This window comes from Mauremys reevesii, linkage group 5 (genome assembly GCF_016161935.1).
Source record: "Mauremys reevesii isolate NIE-2019 linkage group 5, ASM1616193v1, whole genome shotgun sequence".
NCBI lineage: Eukaryota > Metazoa > Chordata > Testudines > Geoemydidae > Mauremys > Mauremys reevesii.
The window spans coordinates 99,043,876-99,062,235 of NC_052627.1; the positions used below are offsets into that span (position 1 = coordinate 99,043,876).

Below are 18,360 nucleotides of genomic sequence, written 5' to 3' on the forward strand. Positions count from 1 at the left end.
TTCTTCAGGCACAGGGTAGCTACCTGAAGCCTGCTGTTTACCACCAATATTTATAACAGGGGACGGCACATGTATTTTTTGTAGGTTTCTTACAGTTGTTTCCAGTGTTTCACTCTGTTCCTGTACTGGTTGTCTCTGGGCCGCTTGCCATCCTGCAAGGGGGGTGGGAGCATTCCAGGTCTGTGTAGCTTCTTTTGATTCTTTTAACTCTTTCTTTGTTACTGTTACTTGCTTGGCCAGCATGCCAGCATGCTGTCTAAGCCATCTCAGTGCCATAGACATGAGTTGCAAAATTCTTGCTTTTTTACTTTTATTACTATTTCTCAGAGCCTTGGTTTCTACCATTGCTCTACATATGCCAGTCCATGTTTCCCCACTCTCTTTTTTAAATTCATATGGACCCCCCTTACTGGCAATCCAGCAGGTCCAAGAGTTATCAAACTCCGTGGGGATCAGGGGGTTCCCTAGCTCGAGGTTTGCTGCCATGTTGGATTGCGATTCTTACCACGGCAGGTTCGCTTACTCACCAGATCAGCGGTCGGGGTCACCAGTATAGTCAGAGTGGTACCGGTGTGGTGCTCTGCTTTCTCCAATGTTGATATCACTCGGCTGCATGCGTGTGTTCCCTCTATGTGCTGCCCCAGCTCTGCGCAGATAGCTGACACAGCAGACCCGACGAGAACCCCCAATAACCACAGAGTCCAGTAATATGCAAAGTCACGTCGACTAGGTTTATTGCAACCTCGGACACAATGGCAATTCCCTGTAGGTTTCTTAGCCTAACTCAGGGCATACTATGAGAAAGTGCCTCTTGGCAATGGACCCGGCTCAGTCAGTGGCGGGACTTTCCACTGCCCCCTCAGCCGGACAAAGACACCGCCCCAGGGATGCATTCTTATACACAGATACAAACAAGTTACACATCTTTCCTGACGTATTGAGGTGCATCCTTTCTACGTAGCAAGGTACAACCCCTCTATGTAGTAAGGTGCCGCCTCTCACCTTGTACATGTTGGTTTGAACAAAACAACTCTATCCATCATATTACCCTTTTGGCCCTGTCATTGGGATGAGCCAGCCTGTTCCTTGTTATCTGTGTGGAATGTGCAAGTATGTGAATGTTCAGTACCTTTTAGGTATGTATCTTCTTGCAGCAACAGCCCTTTCCTTGCCAGCTTCTGTGAGCAGGGCCTACCTTTGGCTCACAGCTTAACTTTGCTTTATGTTAGCAAAGTCTTGACCATTACTTTAGTTTAGGCCTCAGGCCTCATACCAGGCCTCTGATACCAAGGTTTATATCTTAGGGCCTCCTCTTACCACACAGACCACCCTGCGTCGGCACCGCAGAGCGGCACCGTTCACGATCGCGGTCCCGCAGATGTTCTCGGTCCCGTCGCCAATCCAGGTGCCGACGCCGCTCGCAGTCCTGGCACTGTTCTCCATTTCGGTACCGGTCGTACTTGTGGCACTGATCAGCGTCCCGTTTGCCGGCCCAGTACATTCAGCGCCGATCCAGCTCCCGGCACTGCTCCAGGTACTGGACTCCCCTCGCCACTCCTGACGTCGAGCCTCGAGATCTCGGTCAACCTCCCGGTACCGCTCCGGTCGCAGGTCCCGTTCTCGCTCCCGGTACCAGTATGCCTCCCGGTACCGATCCCCGGTGCTGCGTCGAGCGACGTCAGCTAGAGAGGGAGACTCTGCCCAGGGCTTTTTAGCTCCTCCATGACCATCCAAACATGCATCACTGTCGTCCTGCGCAGGCAGTTTACACACACAGGACTGTGATTCGGATGTGCACACAGAGTCTTCCAGGTGCCCCAGGCCCAGGACCCTGACCCCATCAGTGGTCACCCTGTACATCTTGGGCGTGCCATCAGGCCAAAGGCCTACCTGTGATCCCATCTCGCTCTGTTCCGTCAGAGCACTGGGTGCCAGAGGCGACAGTTAGCCGCCCCGCTCCGACTGGTACGGAGGAAGCCCCGGTTCAGCCACCGGTCTCCCACATCCCACTGAATCAGGAGGTCGTCCAGGAGCGCGAGCCCACACAGGACCCGCTTGTCCCTGGCCTTTCTTCTTCCTCCTCCCCAAATGAGGCTGTGGCAGGAGCGTACTCCTCGGGCCCTCCTCTAATCGACTTGGGGGGGCCATCAGGACCTCCTGAGACGGGTGGCACTCAATATGAATCTCCAAGTGGCGGAAGTCTCGGAGATACGGTATCCGGTCAAAGACATTCTGTTGGCTGACGCCCCGACTACAGTGGCCCTACCGTTCATTCCGACAATCAAGGCCAATGCGGATACCATCTGACAGTCTCAAGCTACTATCCCGCCCGCGGGCACGGGAGTCGAACGCATGTACATGGTATCCTCCAGGGGCTACGGGTACCTATATGTACACCCCTCTCCCCCGCTCCCTTGTCGTCCAGTCCATCAGTGAGACGGAACGCCATGGCCCGCTGGCACCAGCCTAAATCCAAGGAGGCTAGGCGAATGGACTTACTGGGCCGTAAGATGTACTCGGCAGGGGCCCTGCAACTTTGCATAGCAAACCAGCAAGCCCTGCTTAGCCGCTACTATGAGCGGCGGTGGGCAAATTTACGGAGTCGGTTCCTCAGGACTCCTATTAAGAGTTTGCTGCCCTCCTGGAAAAAGGGAAGAAGGTGGCGAGAGCTTCCCTCCAGGCCTCGTTGGATGTAGATGACTCCGCAGCCACGACTCTGGCCTCGGGTGTTGCCACGCGGCGCATTTCATGGCTCCAGTTATCGAGCCTTCCCTCGCAGCTATACAGGACTTGCCCTTCAATAGCAAAGGCCTGTTCTCCCCACCCCTGCCCCCCCCCAAAAAAACCTGACCCTAGGCTGCAAAGCCTAAAGGACAGCAAGGTCACTGTGCGCTCCCTCTCGGCATGCACACGCCGGTGACTCAGCGCTGACCTTTCCGCCCCCAGCCTCACCACCCTTACCCTGCACCTAGACAAAGACAGGACTTTGCCAGCAGGTGTCACTGAGGCAGTCGTAGGCGTTAGTCAGGACCCCAAAGCAATTCCTTTTGCAAGAGGGGTGGACGCTCTTCACCATCGGAGCTATAGAGGAGCTACCAAAGGACGAAAGGGTCAAAGGGTTCTACTCCCACTAATTCCTAATCCCCACGGTGAAGGGAGGTCTCAGACCTATCCTAGACCTGCGGGAACTCAACAAGTTCATCATACACCTGAAGTTCCACATGGTATCCATGGGGACCGTCATCCCATCCTTGGATCCCGGAGACTGGTATGCCGCCCTCGATATGAAGGGCACGTATTTTCACGTCGCCATTTATCCTCCACACAGAAGGTACCTACGGTTTGTGGCCAACCGTCATCATTTCCAGTTTACGGTCCTCCCGGTTGGCCTCTATACAGCCCCAAGTGTACTCAAAGGGTACGTCTTCACTACCTGCTGGATCGGCGGGTAGCAATCGATTTCTCAGAGTTTGATATATCGCGTCTCATCTAGACGCGATATATCGAACCCCGAATGTGCTCCTGTCGACTCTGGAACTCCACCAACGCGAATGGCAGTACGGAGTCGACATGGGGAGCCGCGGACGTCGATCCCGCGCCGTGAGGACGGTAAGTAATTCGAGCTAAGGTACTTCGACTTCAGCTACGCTATTCACGTAGCTGAAGTTGCATACCTTAGATCGACCCCCCCCCCCCCCAGTGTAGACCAGGCCAAAGTGCATGGCTGTAGTCGCCGCCTCTCTCCACCACCGTCGGATACACGTTCTCCATATCTAGACAATTGGCTCATTCGAGGGACCACCGGGGCCCAAGTTACCAGTCATGTGGGCGTCGACAAGGATCTATTCCTGCGTCTAGGCCTGATGATCCATATAGAGAAATCCACTCTGATTCCCACACAGGGAATAGAATTCATTGGGGCCATCCTGGACTCCAGTCTCGCCAGAGCCTGCTTACCTCAGCCTCGGTTTCACACAATGGTAACAATTATACAAGGTCTACGGACCTTTCCGACAACTTTGGCTCGCACTTGCCTAAGTTTCCTGGGTCTCATGGCTGCCTGCACGTTCGTAACCAATCATGCCAGGCTTTGCCTCCGTCCACTTCAATCGTGGCTCACCTCAGTGTACCACCCGGGCAGAGACAGCATAGTCATGGTCGCCTCGATCCCCCCGAGCGTCCTAGGCTCCCCCGACTGGGGGTCGACGCCCTCCCTGGTGTGTGCAGGGATGCTGTTCCATCCACCTCACCCCACAGTGTCCCTCAGGATGGACGCCCCATCTCTCGGCTGAGGAGCTCACCTGGGTCAGTTTTGCACTCAAGGCCTTCGGTCGGCTCAAGAGCTGGCCTTGCACATCAATGTCCGGGAGCTGAGAGCAGTCTGCCTTGTGTACCAGGTGTTTCTGCAGCACCTGCAAGGCCGTTGTGTCTCGGTGTTCACAGACAACACAACGGCCAGGTGTTACATAAACAAGCACGGAGGAGCACGGTCCTCCCCTCTTTGCAGGGAGCTATCCAACTCCGGGACTTCGGCACAGCCCAATCGATAGACCTGGTAACGTCCTTTCTCCCAGGGGTCCGGAACACTCTGGCGGCTCGCCACAGCAGATCCTTCCTGTCTCTCAAGTGGTCGATTCCTCCGGACGTTATCCATTCCGTTTTCTGAAAGTGGGGCTTTCCCTGCGTAGTCCTCTTTGCTCTCGCGAGAACAGAAAGAGAGAGAAGTTCTGCTCATTCCAAGGCCTCTCCCCGGGCTCGATCTTGGAGGCTTTTCTGATGCTGTGGATGAGCTGTCTGCTGTACGCTTTCCACCGTTCCCGCCGGTTCACAGGGTCCTGCTAAAACTCTGCAGGGACAGAGCGCACCTGATCATGATCGCTCCAGCGTGACCCAGGCAGCACTGGCACACCATGTTGCTAGACCTGTCGGTACCCAACCTGATTCCCCTGCCTCTTTGCCCAGACCTCAGAACACAGGACCTCGGCAAACTTCACCACCCAGACCTGCAATCCCTGCACCTCACAGCATGGCTGCTGCATGGCTAAACCAATCCAAGTTACGTTGTTCTGCCTCGGTTCTACAGGATTCTGCTGGGTGGAAGGAAACCTTCCACTCCGTTAATGTATCTGGCCAAGTGGAACCGTTTCTCCTGCAGCTACGAAACGCACTATGTTTCTCTCATCGAGGTTCCTATCCATTCCATCTTGGACTACCTGTGGTCTCTCAAACAGCAGCGCCTGGCGCAGTCATCATTAAGGGTACACTTCGCAGCCATCTCTACCTTCCACCCAGGGGAGAGTAGCTGTACCGTATTCTCACACCCTGTGGTTTCTAGGTTCCTCAAGGGCTTGGAGCGTTTATAACCCCAAGTTCGCTGCCCCGCCAAAACCTGGGTCATCAACCTGGTTCTAACCAGTCTTATGACTGCCCCATTTGAGCCACTGACAACATGCTCACTAATATACCTGTCCTGAAAGACAGTTTTTTCCTTGTAGCCTTTGCATCGGCCAGACGAGTCTCCGAGCTTCAGGCTCTCACGGTGGACCCACCGTATACTGTGTTTCTCAAGGGCACGGTGCAGTTGTGACCACATCCGGCCTTCCTCCCCAAGGTGCTGTCGACCTTTCATATCAACCAGGATATCTTCCTTCCGGTCTTCTTTCCGAAGCTACACTCATCGCGAGGGGAGCACATTTGCCCTCCCTAGACGTCCGTAGGGCGCTCACATTCTATCTCAAGCGGATAAAGCCCTTTTGTAACGCCCCAACTCTTCGTCGTACTGGCAGACTGGACAAAGGGCCTACCTGTCTCCTCCCAGAGGATTTCATCTTGGGTGACGTCGTGCATCTGCACCTCCTCTGACTTGGCCCATGTCCAGGGGGCTCCCAGACGACTCACCGAGTGTTGCTAGGGTAAAAATCTTCCGACGAATGTGCACGCAGTGCGCACACACCTAACTGGAATGGATATGAGCAACACATCTCAAAGAACAACAGTTACAACAGTGAGTAACCGTCTTTTCCCTATCTCTACTTGAAATATCTCACCTTATTCATGGCCCAATTCTGTCATCCTGTGTGGTGTTGACTAGTACCTTTTGCCCCTGCCCCTGTAAAAACATCCTTGATGTGAACAGGACTGCTCATAATGCATGAAGTTAATCATGCGTTAGTCTTGTTCGGTTGAGGTCAAACTATTAGTTTGAATGGGAACAATTGTGGAATAAGGTACTACTCAAGAATGATAAGATACCACACTGGTCACTTTATGCAAATTGGGCAAAGAAGTTATCTATGGCCTATAGAAATAAAACAAGATGTGGAATTGGTTCATATAAATTAAATTACTGTATCAAAGCAAAAAATCTTTAAACTACCTTGATTTCTTGGCTTGACTCGGTGACAACTAATATTTATTTTTTTTTGGAGAAAATGCATAATGTTGTAATTTGAACTGAAGACTTGTGGTGATTGGTAGAGTTTTAAACATGTTTCACCAAAAACCTCCTGTATCTAACAACATCACATAATATTGCTGTAAGGCACAGAAGCAGATATTAGATAACTATGATTTCTATGGAACAGACAAAACTCTTGTAAAGTAACTTTTATACACAAGGGACAGAAATATGATTCCTTTGCCTGAGTAGTCCAACTGACAATAATGGGAATACAAGCATAAGAAAGGCAATCACAATCTAGTTCCTGGTCTTCTCTTGGTAAATATCAAAATGCCAGTTGGCTTTTCACTATGAGCATAGTTTAATTTTATGCATTAACCTTCCCAATTCTATCAGAATATATGCCATGACTGACAAGTAAGTACAAATATGTGGTGTTAACTTTACTTAGAATGACCCCCATAACATAAGTTAAACACTTCATTCTGACTGACTGACTGATTACAAAACTTTCCACCATTAAAGGCACTTGCATCAATCAATTACAATCATTTTTCTTGTTTATTCTTACTGGTTCAATTGCCAAAATTAACAAACTAAATTAATTTGAGACACAGGGATACTAGAAGAGGAATTAAGCAAATTATAAGAGATAACCCTTCAAATGTGTTGGTGGCTTTTGCCTTTTTTATGTACATACAAATAAAAGAGGATTTTTTCTTAAAAATAAAGATAAATGAGTTCAAATTGCCAGACACAAATACAAGTTTTTGTTTGGTATCAGAAGATGTTATCGATATTTTTTTTAAAACCCACTAAGTGTAAAATACTTCAGGTATTGAAAGCTCTTTAGTTCCTAGTGGCTTAAGGTAGGAAAATTAATCATCTTTATCTAATGGTAGAGTTTTAGTTTAGTTCTTCTCAAAGTAGGAAACCAGTAGGCTTCACACAGTCATTTCTGATAGCCATGGATGTTCAATTTATTGCTGCAAATGATTGCAACTTGAAGGGTGGGTATGTGGTTGATTTCTGCTTTTAAAATTTAGCACATTAAAGAGAATAATATCTCAACACATTTGTGCCATAATATTTCTACCCACAAACACCAAGATAATTAGCTATGGTTTGTGGTAACAAATAGTGAAGTTTGTGAATCAGATGTTTAATACCTGAATCTAAAATTCATATTCCAACATTACCCTACACACAATGTCCCTCTGAGCTACTAGCAGCATCTGTTTATTGCTTCAGTATGACTAAGCTATATAATCAAATTTAACCCCCCAGATTTCTGTGCCTGGAGAGAGGGAATTCTGTGGTCGTCTTCCTGCAGAGACATCTGTAGATTTTTCAGGTATCAAAACAAGAATTCTGCAGCACTCCCGCATTGCAGGCACTGCTAGGGGCTCACATCACTCCAAAACTAGGGGCTTGCATCACCCCCAAAAAGCAGGGCAGGTAGTCCTTCCTCTCTGCAGATTAGGCTGGTCTTTGCTGTGGGAAATACCTTAGACTGTACTATCCTATGGTGCACTGGGAGCTCAGGGAGGGTGCCCTTTCTTTGGGCAGTGGTAGTGTAGTGGCTTACTCAATTTCTAGATGTGTGTGTCCGAAACTGATTCGGGTTCGATAAGCTTTGTATTGGGTGAGGAAAATCAGGCTGGACCAGAATAAGGTGCAAAGCCAAGTGGCTGCGTTTATTTGGGGGAAAATTACAACTTGGGCCAAGGGAGAGAGGCAATTTTTAGCTGGGATGTTGTTAGGCAATATAAACAACCCAAAAATCATTAACAGTACAATTCTATACTGCTCACTGCACCACACCGGATAGGCAGACACGCCAATCACACAAGATGGGAATCAGGTTTGTCAGGGCGGTGCCCGGTGCAACACAGGAAAGAGACCCACAGGCCACTGCCTCAACCACCCTTGCTTTCACACTAAGGGTAAACCCAGAGTGTGGTGTGGCTGCAGTTGGGCAGATTCCACTCACACAGACCGTTGGGACAGGAACCTCTTGGTCAGCTAATCCCCAGGTGGAGACAGCTCCCAGACACAAACACTCCGGACAAAGACAGAGCACTGACTTACACACTTAAAACAGTTTACAATAAACAATTTATTAAAACCTTAGAACAACTATACACCTAGGCAATTGTGCAATTATGAGCTCAATACTTTAATCCTTAACACTGTGTACACACTTAGTACTGGGTTAGGGAGGGGAAAAATAGGAGGCTAGATAAGCAAAGTGCCAGAAATTAGAAAACAAATACCGCACTCCAGGCGCAGCTGACCAGCAAAGCAGACACCAGAAGCATGACGAGCTGATAGAATGGATCCAAATGACACTACACGAGCTAGCTATACGGGGAGGAGACCCTGGCTGAAAGGTTGATCAGGTCCTTCAGCTGACATGCGGATACTCCACACTATGAGCTAGACCGGGAGGAGACCCTGGCCAAAAGGTTGATCAGGCCCTTCAGCTGACATGCGGATACTCCACACAGATTTGGGGGGGAAATCTAGTTTTATAGAAAGGGTCTCACTCACTCGTGTCAACATCTGATTGGTCCCTGGTTCCCCCTCCCTCCAGGCTTCGAGCTGTTGCCCCCCACGCCGGCAGGATTTGCACACGGCACACTGGGGTATCTGGGCAGAATTAGGTCTCTGTATACAGTACTCTGGAGTTGCTGGGCAGAACTAGCCTGACCTCCAGACGAACGGGCCCAAAAAGAGCGGGAAAATGCATACTACGGAGTTGCTGGGCAGAATCAGGTCTTTGCACACTGCACTAGCCTGACCTCTAGACGGCCCAACAGAAAAAAAACAGGAAAGTACACACAGCACTTTAGTGTTGCTGGGCAGGATTAGGTCTCTGCCCTTTCCTATGCAACAAGAACCTGGTCCAAGATGGAGGCTGCCTTGTCCTTTTAACAGGACAAGATGGCCGTGGACCGACAATTGGCCATACAGAGCCATAACTGCGTATCAGGTTGCGACAGTGTGATGTGTGTGTTTGTTTGTTTCTTTTTATTTTATTTGCCAACTGCAATATTGAGCCCTTAAATTACTGATAGGTACTTTCAACCTTAACTTCATTTTAATATATATATTTTTTTAATCCGGAAATGTATACCTGATTTCACTCTTTCTGAATGGGATTAATGCACTGATGAAGTTAATAAGCTTTCATATTATCTATCAAACCATAAGATGGTTTTGGATGAGCTCCTTCTCTCTGTTTCTGAAATTAAAGGATCAGAAGTGTTCTATTCTCTCGATTACAAAATACTGTTTTGTTTGTTGCATTGCAAGGACTGTTAGTATGCACACCCCATTCTGTTATGTGGATAAGCAATGAGAACTACACCTCTACCCCGATATAACGCTGTCCTTGGGAGCCAAAAAATCTTACTTTATTATAAGTGAAACTGCATTATATCGAACTTGCTTTGATCCGGCAGAGTGTGCAACCCCACCTTCTCCCCCCCCCCCCCGGAGCGCTGCTTTACCACGTTATATCCGAATTCGTGTTATAGCAGGTCGTGTTATATCGGGGTAGAGGTGTAATTATATGAGGAGACTTGGAATCAGTCAAATAGGATTCTAGTCACAATTATTGTGGCCTTAGCATATTATGCTGGACAAACCTGTTAACAGCTCTGTGCCTCAATTCCCTATCTTTTAAAATGGGGATATTAACGTCCACCTTTTTTAAAGCACTTTGGGCTCCATATATTATGGAAAGGGTTATAGTCTGAAAGGCCAAATGCTGCTGAACTTTCCCACTGAACTTTCATAGCAAAATAAAAATATTTCAAACAGGAAAAAAATGAGTTGTTCAAAATCAATAGCATAAATAATTCCTGTTCCTAAAATTCCCCTGATGACTCAACTTGAGGTCGTCTCACTTAAAATGGAAAGCTAGGTAATGGGCACCTAGATTACTCACTCAGGCTCACATTTTTGCTGGCCCTTCACATGTTTGTATGCACAATTTGTGGATGCACCTCTTCTGCCTATGCTAAATGGGTTTGTTTTGAATTGGTGTTTTTGTGTGTGTGTGTGTGTGTGTGTGTGTGTGTGTGTGTGTGTGTGAATTCATTCTGCTATGATCCAGATTCGTAAAGGATACCAGTCTGCTATAACTGCAAGCTAGGGGATTTATGGTAATAATTCATATTGATTTCAATGGGGCCAGAGTTTTACCCTTAGTCTTTTAACTAAAGCTTTAGGGGCTCATGCTTTGGTAGTCCCAAATTTAGTCCACAGAGATGATCAAGATGGCAGGTGTTATATTTGCATAAACAACTACACATTTGCATAAAGGAGGAGCCAGCAAACATTATAGGCATATTTATAGAATCCTACTCAAAATTTGGCCCTAAATAAGCACTTTCCAAATTAGGAAACCACTGATTTATTTACTCATGTCGCCTACTTTTCTTTTTATTAAAATTTGCTAATTCTGGTTAAGGTATATAAAATTATAACCCTAAAATACCAGGAGGAGAGAAAAATACATATATTTTAATGGAAATACCAATTGTCTCACTATATTTTTAAAATGCAGAATACTCAACATACAGTATAACAAGACAGGCAGTTCTCCAAACTGTTCATGATATTCCGTGGCTATATGTGATTTACATTTAAATAGCTGTGTGAAAATGAAAAAATACAGCAACAGATCAAATGTCAAAATGAATTTGGACACACTCTGAACCAATTAGGATTACTTCAGTTAATAAAAACTCTCATGAAGACTGATACAGGATAGCGGTCTTAATCTGAAGTGGAGATTATAACTCTGTTTTGACGTATGTTGAATATTAACCTAAGGCGTATTACAGAAAAAGCTAATTCTGTAACTATAGTGTGCAATTTGGCTGAGTACCTGGATCAATCATTTTCTAATTCTAGATGTTAACATCTAGCAGGAGAGGAAAGATAACCTTGTGGTTAAAATGCAAGGCTGGTACTCTGGAGATCTGCAAGGTGAGAGCTAGATTTTCAGGAAGGGATAGCGGGGAGACAGTGACACATTTCCAGGAGTTAGTTCTGGATCCCTGATTGTTCAGGCCAGTTCAAACCCTGACACAGCTTAAAGCAGCTACGAGGCAGTAGTTCTGACACACCCACTCACAGACCTTGAGACACCTCTGCTCTAGGACAGTGATGCAGGCAGAGGCAAGAGCCCAGCTGTGGCACAGATGCAGGAAGTTTCCCTCTGACGGGACTACAGTACAGCACATCTGCAGCCTAATTATGTCCATTTTAGAACACTGTGGCCCTAAACGAGCTAGAGATTCTGACCTTTGTTATGGCCACATAACTGATCTATGCCATTTTGCTTGCCTATAAAGGGGAGATACTACTTGTGCTATTTAACTGAGATGTCATAGAGAAAACTCCCTTAATGTGTGAGGTGCTCAGATGGTATGATAAATAGTGTATAGCAATAATTGTAATATGTAGGCATTAGTGTATTTACAGTATATGGCCTGGGCTACACTGGTGTGGGGGAGGATCGATCTAAGATATGCAACTTCAGCTATGAGAATAGTGTAGCTGAAGTCAACGTATCTTAGACTGACTTAAAATTACTTATTTTGCATCCTTGCAGCACGCTGTGGCTCCCCTGTCGACTTTGCTTCCGCCTCTTGCTGAGCTGGAGTTCAGTGGTCGATGGGAGAGCGATCGGGGATCGATTTATCACATCTACACTACACGTGATAAATCGATCCCCAATAGATCAATCGCTACCCGCCAATCCGGTGAGTAGTGTAGACATACCCTATGACAGAGGGCATGACAAGCTGTTTTTCTTTTGGTAAAATTCTCTTTTGTCCTCTGCAGTATAGATCACTCAGATGAACTAAACACGTGTATTGAATATTCTGCACATGTTGTACAGACTAATAGGCCCAAATCCTCAGATGGTGTAACATCATGGAAGTCAATACAATTATACTTGATTTACCTTTTTGGTTGAGGATGCAACCCATATATCTATATCTATAAGTATCTATATAGATATTGTGATGGGGCCAGGCCAGTTGGCTACAGTAAAGTAGTTAGGAACAGGTATGTTAGTCCCAGGCTAAACAAATCCCTGGTACCATGGTAACCAAATGGCAGTTGCTCCAGGTTAATCAAGACACTTGGGGCCAATTAAGATCCTTCTAGAAGGCAGTGGAGATAGTTAGATTGATTGGAACACCTGAAGCCAATCAAGCGCTGGCTGGAACTAGTTAAAAGCCTTCCAGTTGGTCAGTGAGGCACGGGTGTCAGGAGCTATAGGAGGCAGCTGTGCTGTTGTTGGAATGAAGTAGTATGAATCCATATCAGGTGCAAGGAAGGAGGCCTTGAGGTAATGGTGAAGGAGATATTGAGTGGGGGCTGCTGTGGGGAAGTGGCCCAGGGAATTGTACACGTCCTATTTCCAAAAATTCAGCTACCATAGCTGCTAATTTCCAGGTCCCTGGGCTGGAGCCTGGAGTAGAGGGTGGGCCTGGGCTCCCCTCCTCGCCCCCTGATTAATCACTGAGACTGGGAGACAACAGAGACTGTGTGAGGGAGGATTGCTTCTCCTCACCTCTGTTGTTGGCTTATGATGAAAATGGCTCAGTAAGCTGTGACCCTTGCCTCTGGAGAGAGAAGGGCTACGTGGAGGGTCACAGTGAGCCTCTGAGGCTAGCAAAAATCCGCCAGGAAATGCAGGACCCATGAAGTCAAGGACAGAACTTTGTCACATATATATAATGTGTGTGTGTTCATTAATGTCATTTGGAATTTTAATAAAGGACTGAGTTACAGAATATGTAACAGAGATGCACAGTATGGATGAGGTATACAAAGTGTGGATTAGAGAGAGGAATTTCTGCTTGATTTGTAGAATATGGCATCCTGAAAGTTAAATAATAAAAAAGTGGGGAGCAGTGGGAGTGCGGGAGAGTCATTTAAGTAGAAACTATTTAATACATTAAAAAGCATCTCACATACAGATGATTCTTCTCTGACAGAAGCTTTGTGTTTCCAGGGATTTGTTCCACATTATAAAGTCAACCGACGTTAGTCTGATTAAACCATAATTTCTCATTTTAAGTGCAGTGTTCTGTTACAATAAAGAAAATAGGTTCTAGGCATCTAATTGGTCTGTTTTGAGTTCCTGTAGTGAGCCAGTTAATTGACAAGTGATTTAGTTGATTAATATACTGGAACAAAAAGAACAAGAGATGAATTACTTCTGGTGGGAAAGCTCTTAAAGGTACAGCAGAACACCTGATCTGCTGTCATATACTTTTTGTCTGAGACCAAGAAAGAGGTAAAAATATGTAAGAAGACCTCCTATAGTTCACAGTTGATATACTGTAGGGTAAGAATTAAAACACAAGGAATAAAGAAAAGCCATCAGTCAAAATCCTGTTTTTTTTTTCTTCCCCCTACATTTATTTCAGTAAGATTGTACATTTGGGAGTCTATTAAAAGCTCTTCTCATATCTTGACTTCTTCTCCCTAAGCCCCTTAATAATTCATCAATTTCTTCTTGGTGATATTATTCTGACCCATGCAGCCTTAGGCTTCTCTTACAGACAAAAATGTCCAGACTTTGGGGATCATTTACTCTACATTGCTCCTGTCCATCCCTGCAGCCCTTCTTTTTTGCCTCCAGACTACTTGCCAAAGAGCTGCTTTCATTGTATCCTCTCAAATTTGTCTCACTATGGGTAAACTCATCAAATTTATAACATAGCAATCCTCTTCCAGCTCTGAGCTGTCACTGTTTGCCATCTTAGGTGTGTCCAAAGGCAAAATGCACAGGCTTGTATAGGGCTAGTTCAGTCAGATCTGTTTTTTAAAGTGTTGGGTTTTTTGGTCTGAAAATACTTAGGTTATTCTTTTTCCAATTCAAAAAATGGAAAGGAGTTTCACAAGAAAAGCAAGTGCTATGATGAACTCAAAGTAATTTGCAGATGGTGTATATTAATTTAGAGAAGGAATTTAGGTCAATTTTAAGTATAATCTTTGGAGTATTTACTTACTGACTTATGAAAATCTTTTATGCATCTAAGGTATTCAGAACAGAGTTGTGCAGAAAGTTCCATAGAAGTAGAAAAAGTGGTGTAGTATGGCTATTTCTATGTTTCATGAGTAGGTTGCTGAGAGGCTTTCAGTTGATGAAATACATCACTGCATTCTGCAAGTGAAAAATAAGCAACCTCTTCGATCTGTGGAAAAGAAAGCACATGTATCACAAAAAGGGTGGGAGGAAATTTACCAGCTTAAATACTGACCCAAAATCTTTTATGCATGCTGATGGTTCAACCTCACTAACTTCAGTGGCATTATGGTCATGCATCTGAGAGTAGAATGTGTCCTATTTCGACTACCTAAATATTATTGTCACTGTTTTCCGTACCACTCATGTTCATAGTGTGTGGTAGTAAGAGGAGGAGGAAGGAACGTCCCAAATTGCAAGCTTTTGAAGTATATCTGCAGTAATTAGGTAGGTGATTTAAAGTATTGCTGAATGCTAAACATTAGTGATTGGTTTATTTGCAGAATCCCAGTTTTAATCTCTCCTTTAGGGGAAGCAAATATGTTCCTACCAGGGTCTGCTCCAAAAGCAACAGAGTAGGCCTACAATTTGATCTTCAGCTCATGGGAAGATAATCTCCAAAAAACGTGGTCTGTGCCTTGGAAGTCATTAACTTTTTTATCCCTTGCTATCTGTTGTTGTAGTCTGTTATCTATTACAGTAGTGCCTAGAGGCCTGAACCAAAACAAAGTGCATGGTAGTAAACACAGCGGCATTCACCATGGCATTCCTATACTACGACAGCAGTACAGCAATGGAGAAAACAACAAATGTCAGCCAAGGCACAGATCAGTTTTTGGAGATTATCTTTCCATTAGCTAAGGATCAAATTATAATGTGTATATGGCTGGGGAGGTGAGGGTTGGGGTACACCTGACTATTTCATAATTGTTAGGTCTAAAAATGGAAGTTACTTGAAAATGGGATGAAAATTTTGTGGGGTATATTTTCCAATAAATCCAGAATACTCCCCCTCCCCCCAAAAGAAGAGATTTTGCAGAGCTTTACTTGTAATTAACCGTATCCTAATCCTAGCCTACAGCAGCTGTTAATACTGTTGAAGGCTTAGTGTGCTAAGTATGATTACTTTGTCTTAACTCAAATTTATGAAATCTCATCAAATATATTTTCTTTATATCAGCTTTCTATGCCACTTGCTTTACTCCCAGAAACCAAAGAGAACAGCCTTTTTAACAACCTTTGTTGTTATGACATTACATCAGATATAATAAAAAGAAATATTTCATAGAGAGAAAATGTGCCTATAGTAAGAGGAGAGTTATTGCAGTCTGTTGGAACCAATTATAATCCTGACAGATCATTGCAGGTGTGTTTTTGGCCTAATGTGGCATACTAAATCATCATCATATTTCTAGAAAGACCCGGAAGACATAGTACTTAAAGATAATGCCAACAATAATGTAGTAATAATAATAAAACACCTGAGTCCCATATTTTCAATCTTAAGTATTTATAGGGTGACTTCTTCAGTTATCTGTATACAACTGATTTTTACTCAGTTACTTAGATAACTTTTATTAATTTGGGTATTTAACCTCGGTATAAATAAAAGTTTTGTTTATGTAAATTGGTAGGGAATTTTGATTTTGAGCTCAGCCTGACTAGTTGGAGTAAGAGAATACAATTCCTTTGCAGATCTCTGGGCCAAAGTATACAGTGATGAATTATCAACGTTGGGCCAAATTCTGCTCTGTTACACCAGCATAAATCCAGAGTAACTGCAGCCAAATATAGTCATTTGGATGTGGTCAGAAAATAGGAGTAAGTTGTATCTTAGGCCCAGATCCTCAAAGGTATTAAAGTCCTAACTCCCAATGGAAGCATAGTACTGCAAAGTAGTAACTTCCAATGGGAGTTAGGTGCCTAAATTCCATTGAGAATCTGATGCCTCAGTAAGTAGAAACTGACCCTGAGAAAGTGGAAACTTAGGCCTAGATCCTAAAGGATATTAGGGCCTAATTCCTATTGAGGATCTGGGTCTTAGTACTTGTAGTACTAAGCTGTATAATTTTCACTAATTAGGCATTTGGGGGTTATAAAATAAGGGAAAGTTACAAGCTGAGATGGTTGAAGAGAGTGGTAGTGGGAAAGGCAACAAAGAAGATGTCAGTTGAAGCAAACGCCTCCCTATCTCGTGTCTTAATTAAAATAAAGTAAGAGGCTGACTGCATCTGATTGTACATGATCTTCCCCCTGCTTACCTCCAAGAGTGGGGAGATGTAGTCATGGGCCTGGTCTGTGGCCACACACTCTGAGAGGCAAGGTGTGCATCAATGTGCAGGTCAGACTACATTGATCATGATGGTCCCTTCTGATCTTAAGGTCTGAGATGTGAATCTTGCCCAGTGCTTGATGGTGAGGAGCATTGAAACTCCATCCCAGATATTATTAAGAAAAGAAGTTTCTTCTTTCCTGAGATATTGACTCAGCTGCTGGGAAAGTACCTGAGTAAAGCAGCAGAGGAGGAGAGGAGAGTCATTTTTACTAAGAGTTTAAATAATTCCCTGACATCTGCATACAGGGGACCTCTGCATGTAGATCTTCCACCCCCTATCCAGAAAGGGGGCTCTACCACCACTAGCATCCCCCTTGCTACAGATTCCACAGAGGGCACTTCAGTGGTTAATGAATCCCCATAAAGGGAGGAGTTGAGCCAGGGAATGGACAATGTTCCCCTGCCTCCCTGTGCAGTTTGGGGCAGAATACAATGTGTTGAAACTGTTACGCTTCTGTGCTGCTCCCTTCCTCAGCCATCTTCCAGCTGACTGTGCTGTGAGAACCTCTCTTAAGAGATGTCCCATGAATTGCCTCTGTCTAGGGAAACCCTCACAGTTCATTGCTAATTGCTGGAACTGGGTGTCTCCCTGGATATAGTGCTGGAATTGAGCTGCCTTTCACTTCTCCTTCAAGTTGGACTATAAGAAGGGAGCAATTGGGCCTTATATTATTTATGTTGTTCCCTTACAGTCAGATTTCCCAAAACAGCTCAGCTTTCACTGTGGCACCAAAATGTGAGGCCAGATTTTTAAAAGAGCTCAAAACATTGGTATTAGGCTGTTTGGAAAATCTGGCCATATGTGTCATAATGAACTGCTGGATGCTGATCATTCTTGAAAATCTGTCCCCTAGTGTACACAGTGCTGTACAGTAGATAAACTTTTCCAGTAAGTCATTTCCTTGAGGTGCTTATAATTTATAGAGAAGCTTGGTAGTAATTTAATTTATATTTGTGCTATAGAGCTGTTTTGCCATACTAAGATTGTCATTAAAAAGTCAGCATTTCTCAGCACTTACTACAGCATGTTGCCTGTAATTAGCACAGTTTTCTCAATTCTTGCCTTCTGCTCTTGTGCAAGAGGAGTTCAAAGGGCACTTAAAACCTGTATGTGTTTTTGTTGGTTGATGTGGAGATGGCCAAATTATACTGCTGCTTGATGGTGTGGTAGCAAGCTGCTTACACCTGATATTATGGTCTGTCCACATAGAGGCTAATGTTACTCATTATTTGCATTTTCAAAGCGTTTTCACATTCTGTGTTTCAGAAGATTCAGCTCACTCAAGAAAGATACATTAATGGAGAGACAGTACTCAGCACACATTGTCATTAGACACCAAGGAGACATGGGGATTCATTCTGTAACAACCCAGAGGAGGCACACTTTGAAATGAAATCAAGTAGTACTACAGAGCTGATAGTCACCCAAGAAAGACATATTTTGTAGAAAGTTCAAATGCTGCAATGGATACTTGAGATAGGGTTAGAAACAAATGAAATAGCCCTTTTCTATCTTAAGAAAATGCTATCTTACTTTATCAAAACATTATTTAATTAGCT

The 18,360-nt window shown here is 44.8% G+C and overlaps 1 long non-coding RNA gene across 3 annotated transcripts in view; it reads left to right on the forward strand.

Annotated features, from left to right (window-relative positions):
- Positions 1 to 18,360, forward strand: part of LOC120407135 — a 179,935-nt gene that overhangs the window by 20,219 nt on the left and 141,356 nt on the right. The window contains exon 1 of one of the 3 annotated variants that reach the window (XR_005599813.1): positions 12,698 to 12,776. The exons of the other annotated variants lie outside the window; for them this stretch is intronic. This is a non-coding gene — a long non-coding RNA (uncharacterized LOC120407135). Of the gene's footprint in view, positions 1 to 12,697; positions 12,777 to 18,360 lie in introns of those variants that run through there. 3 annotated transcript variants of the gene reach the window in all.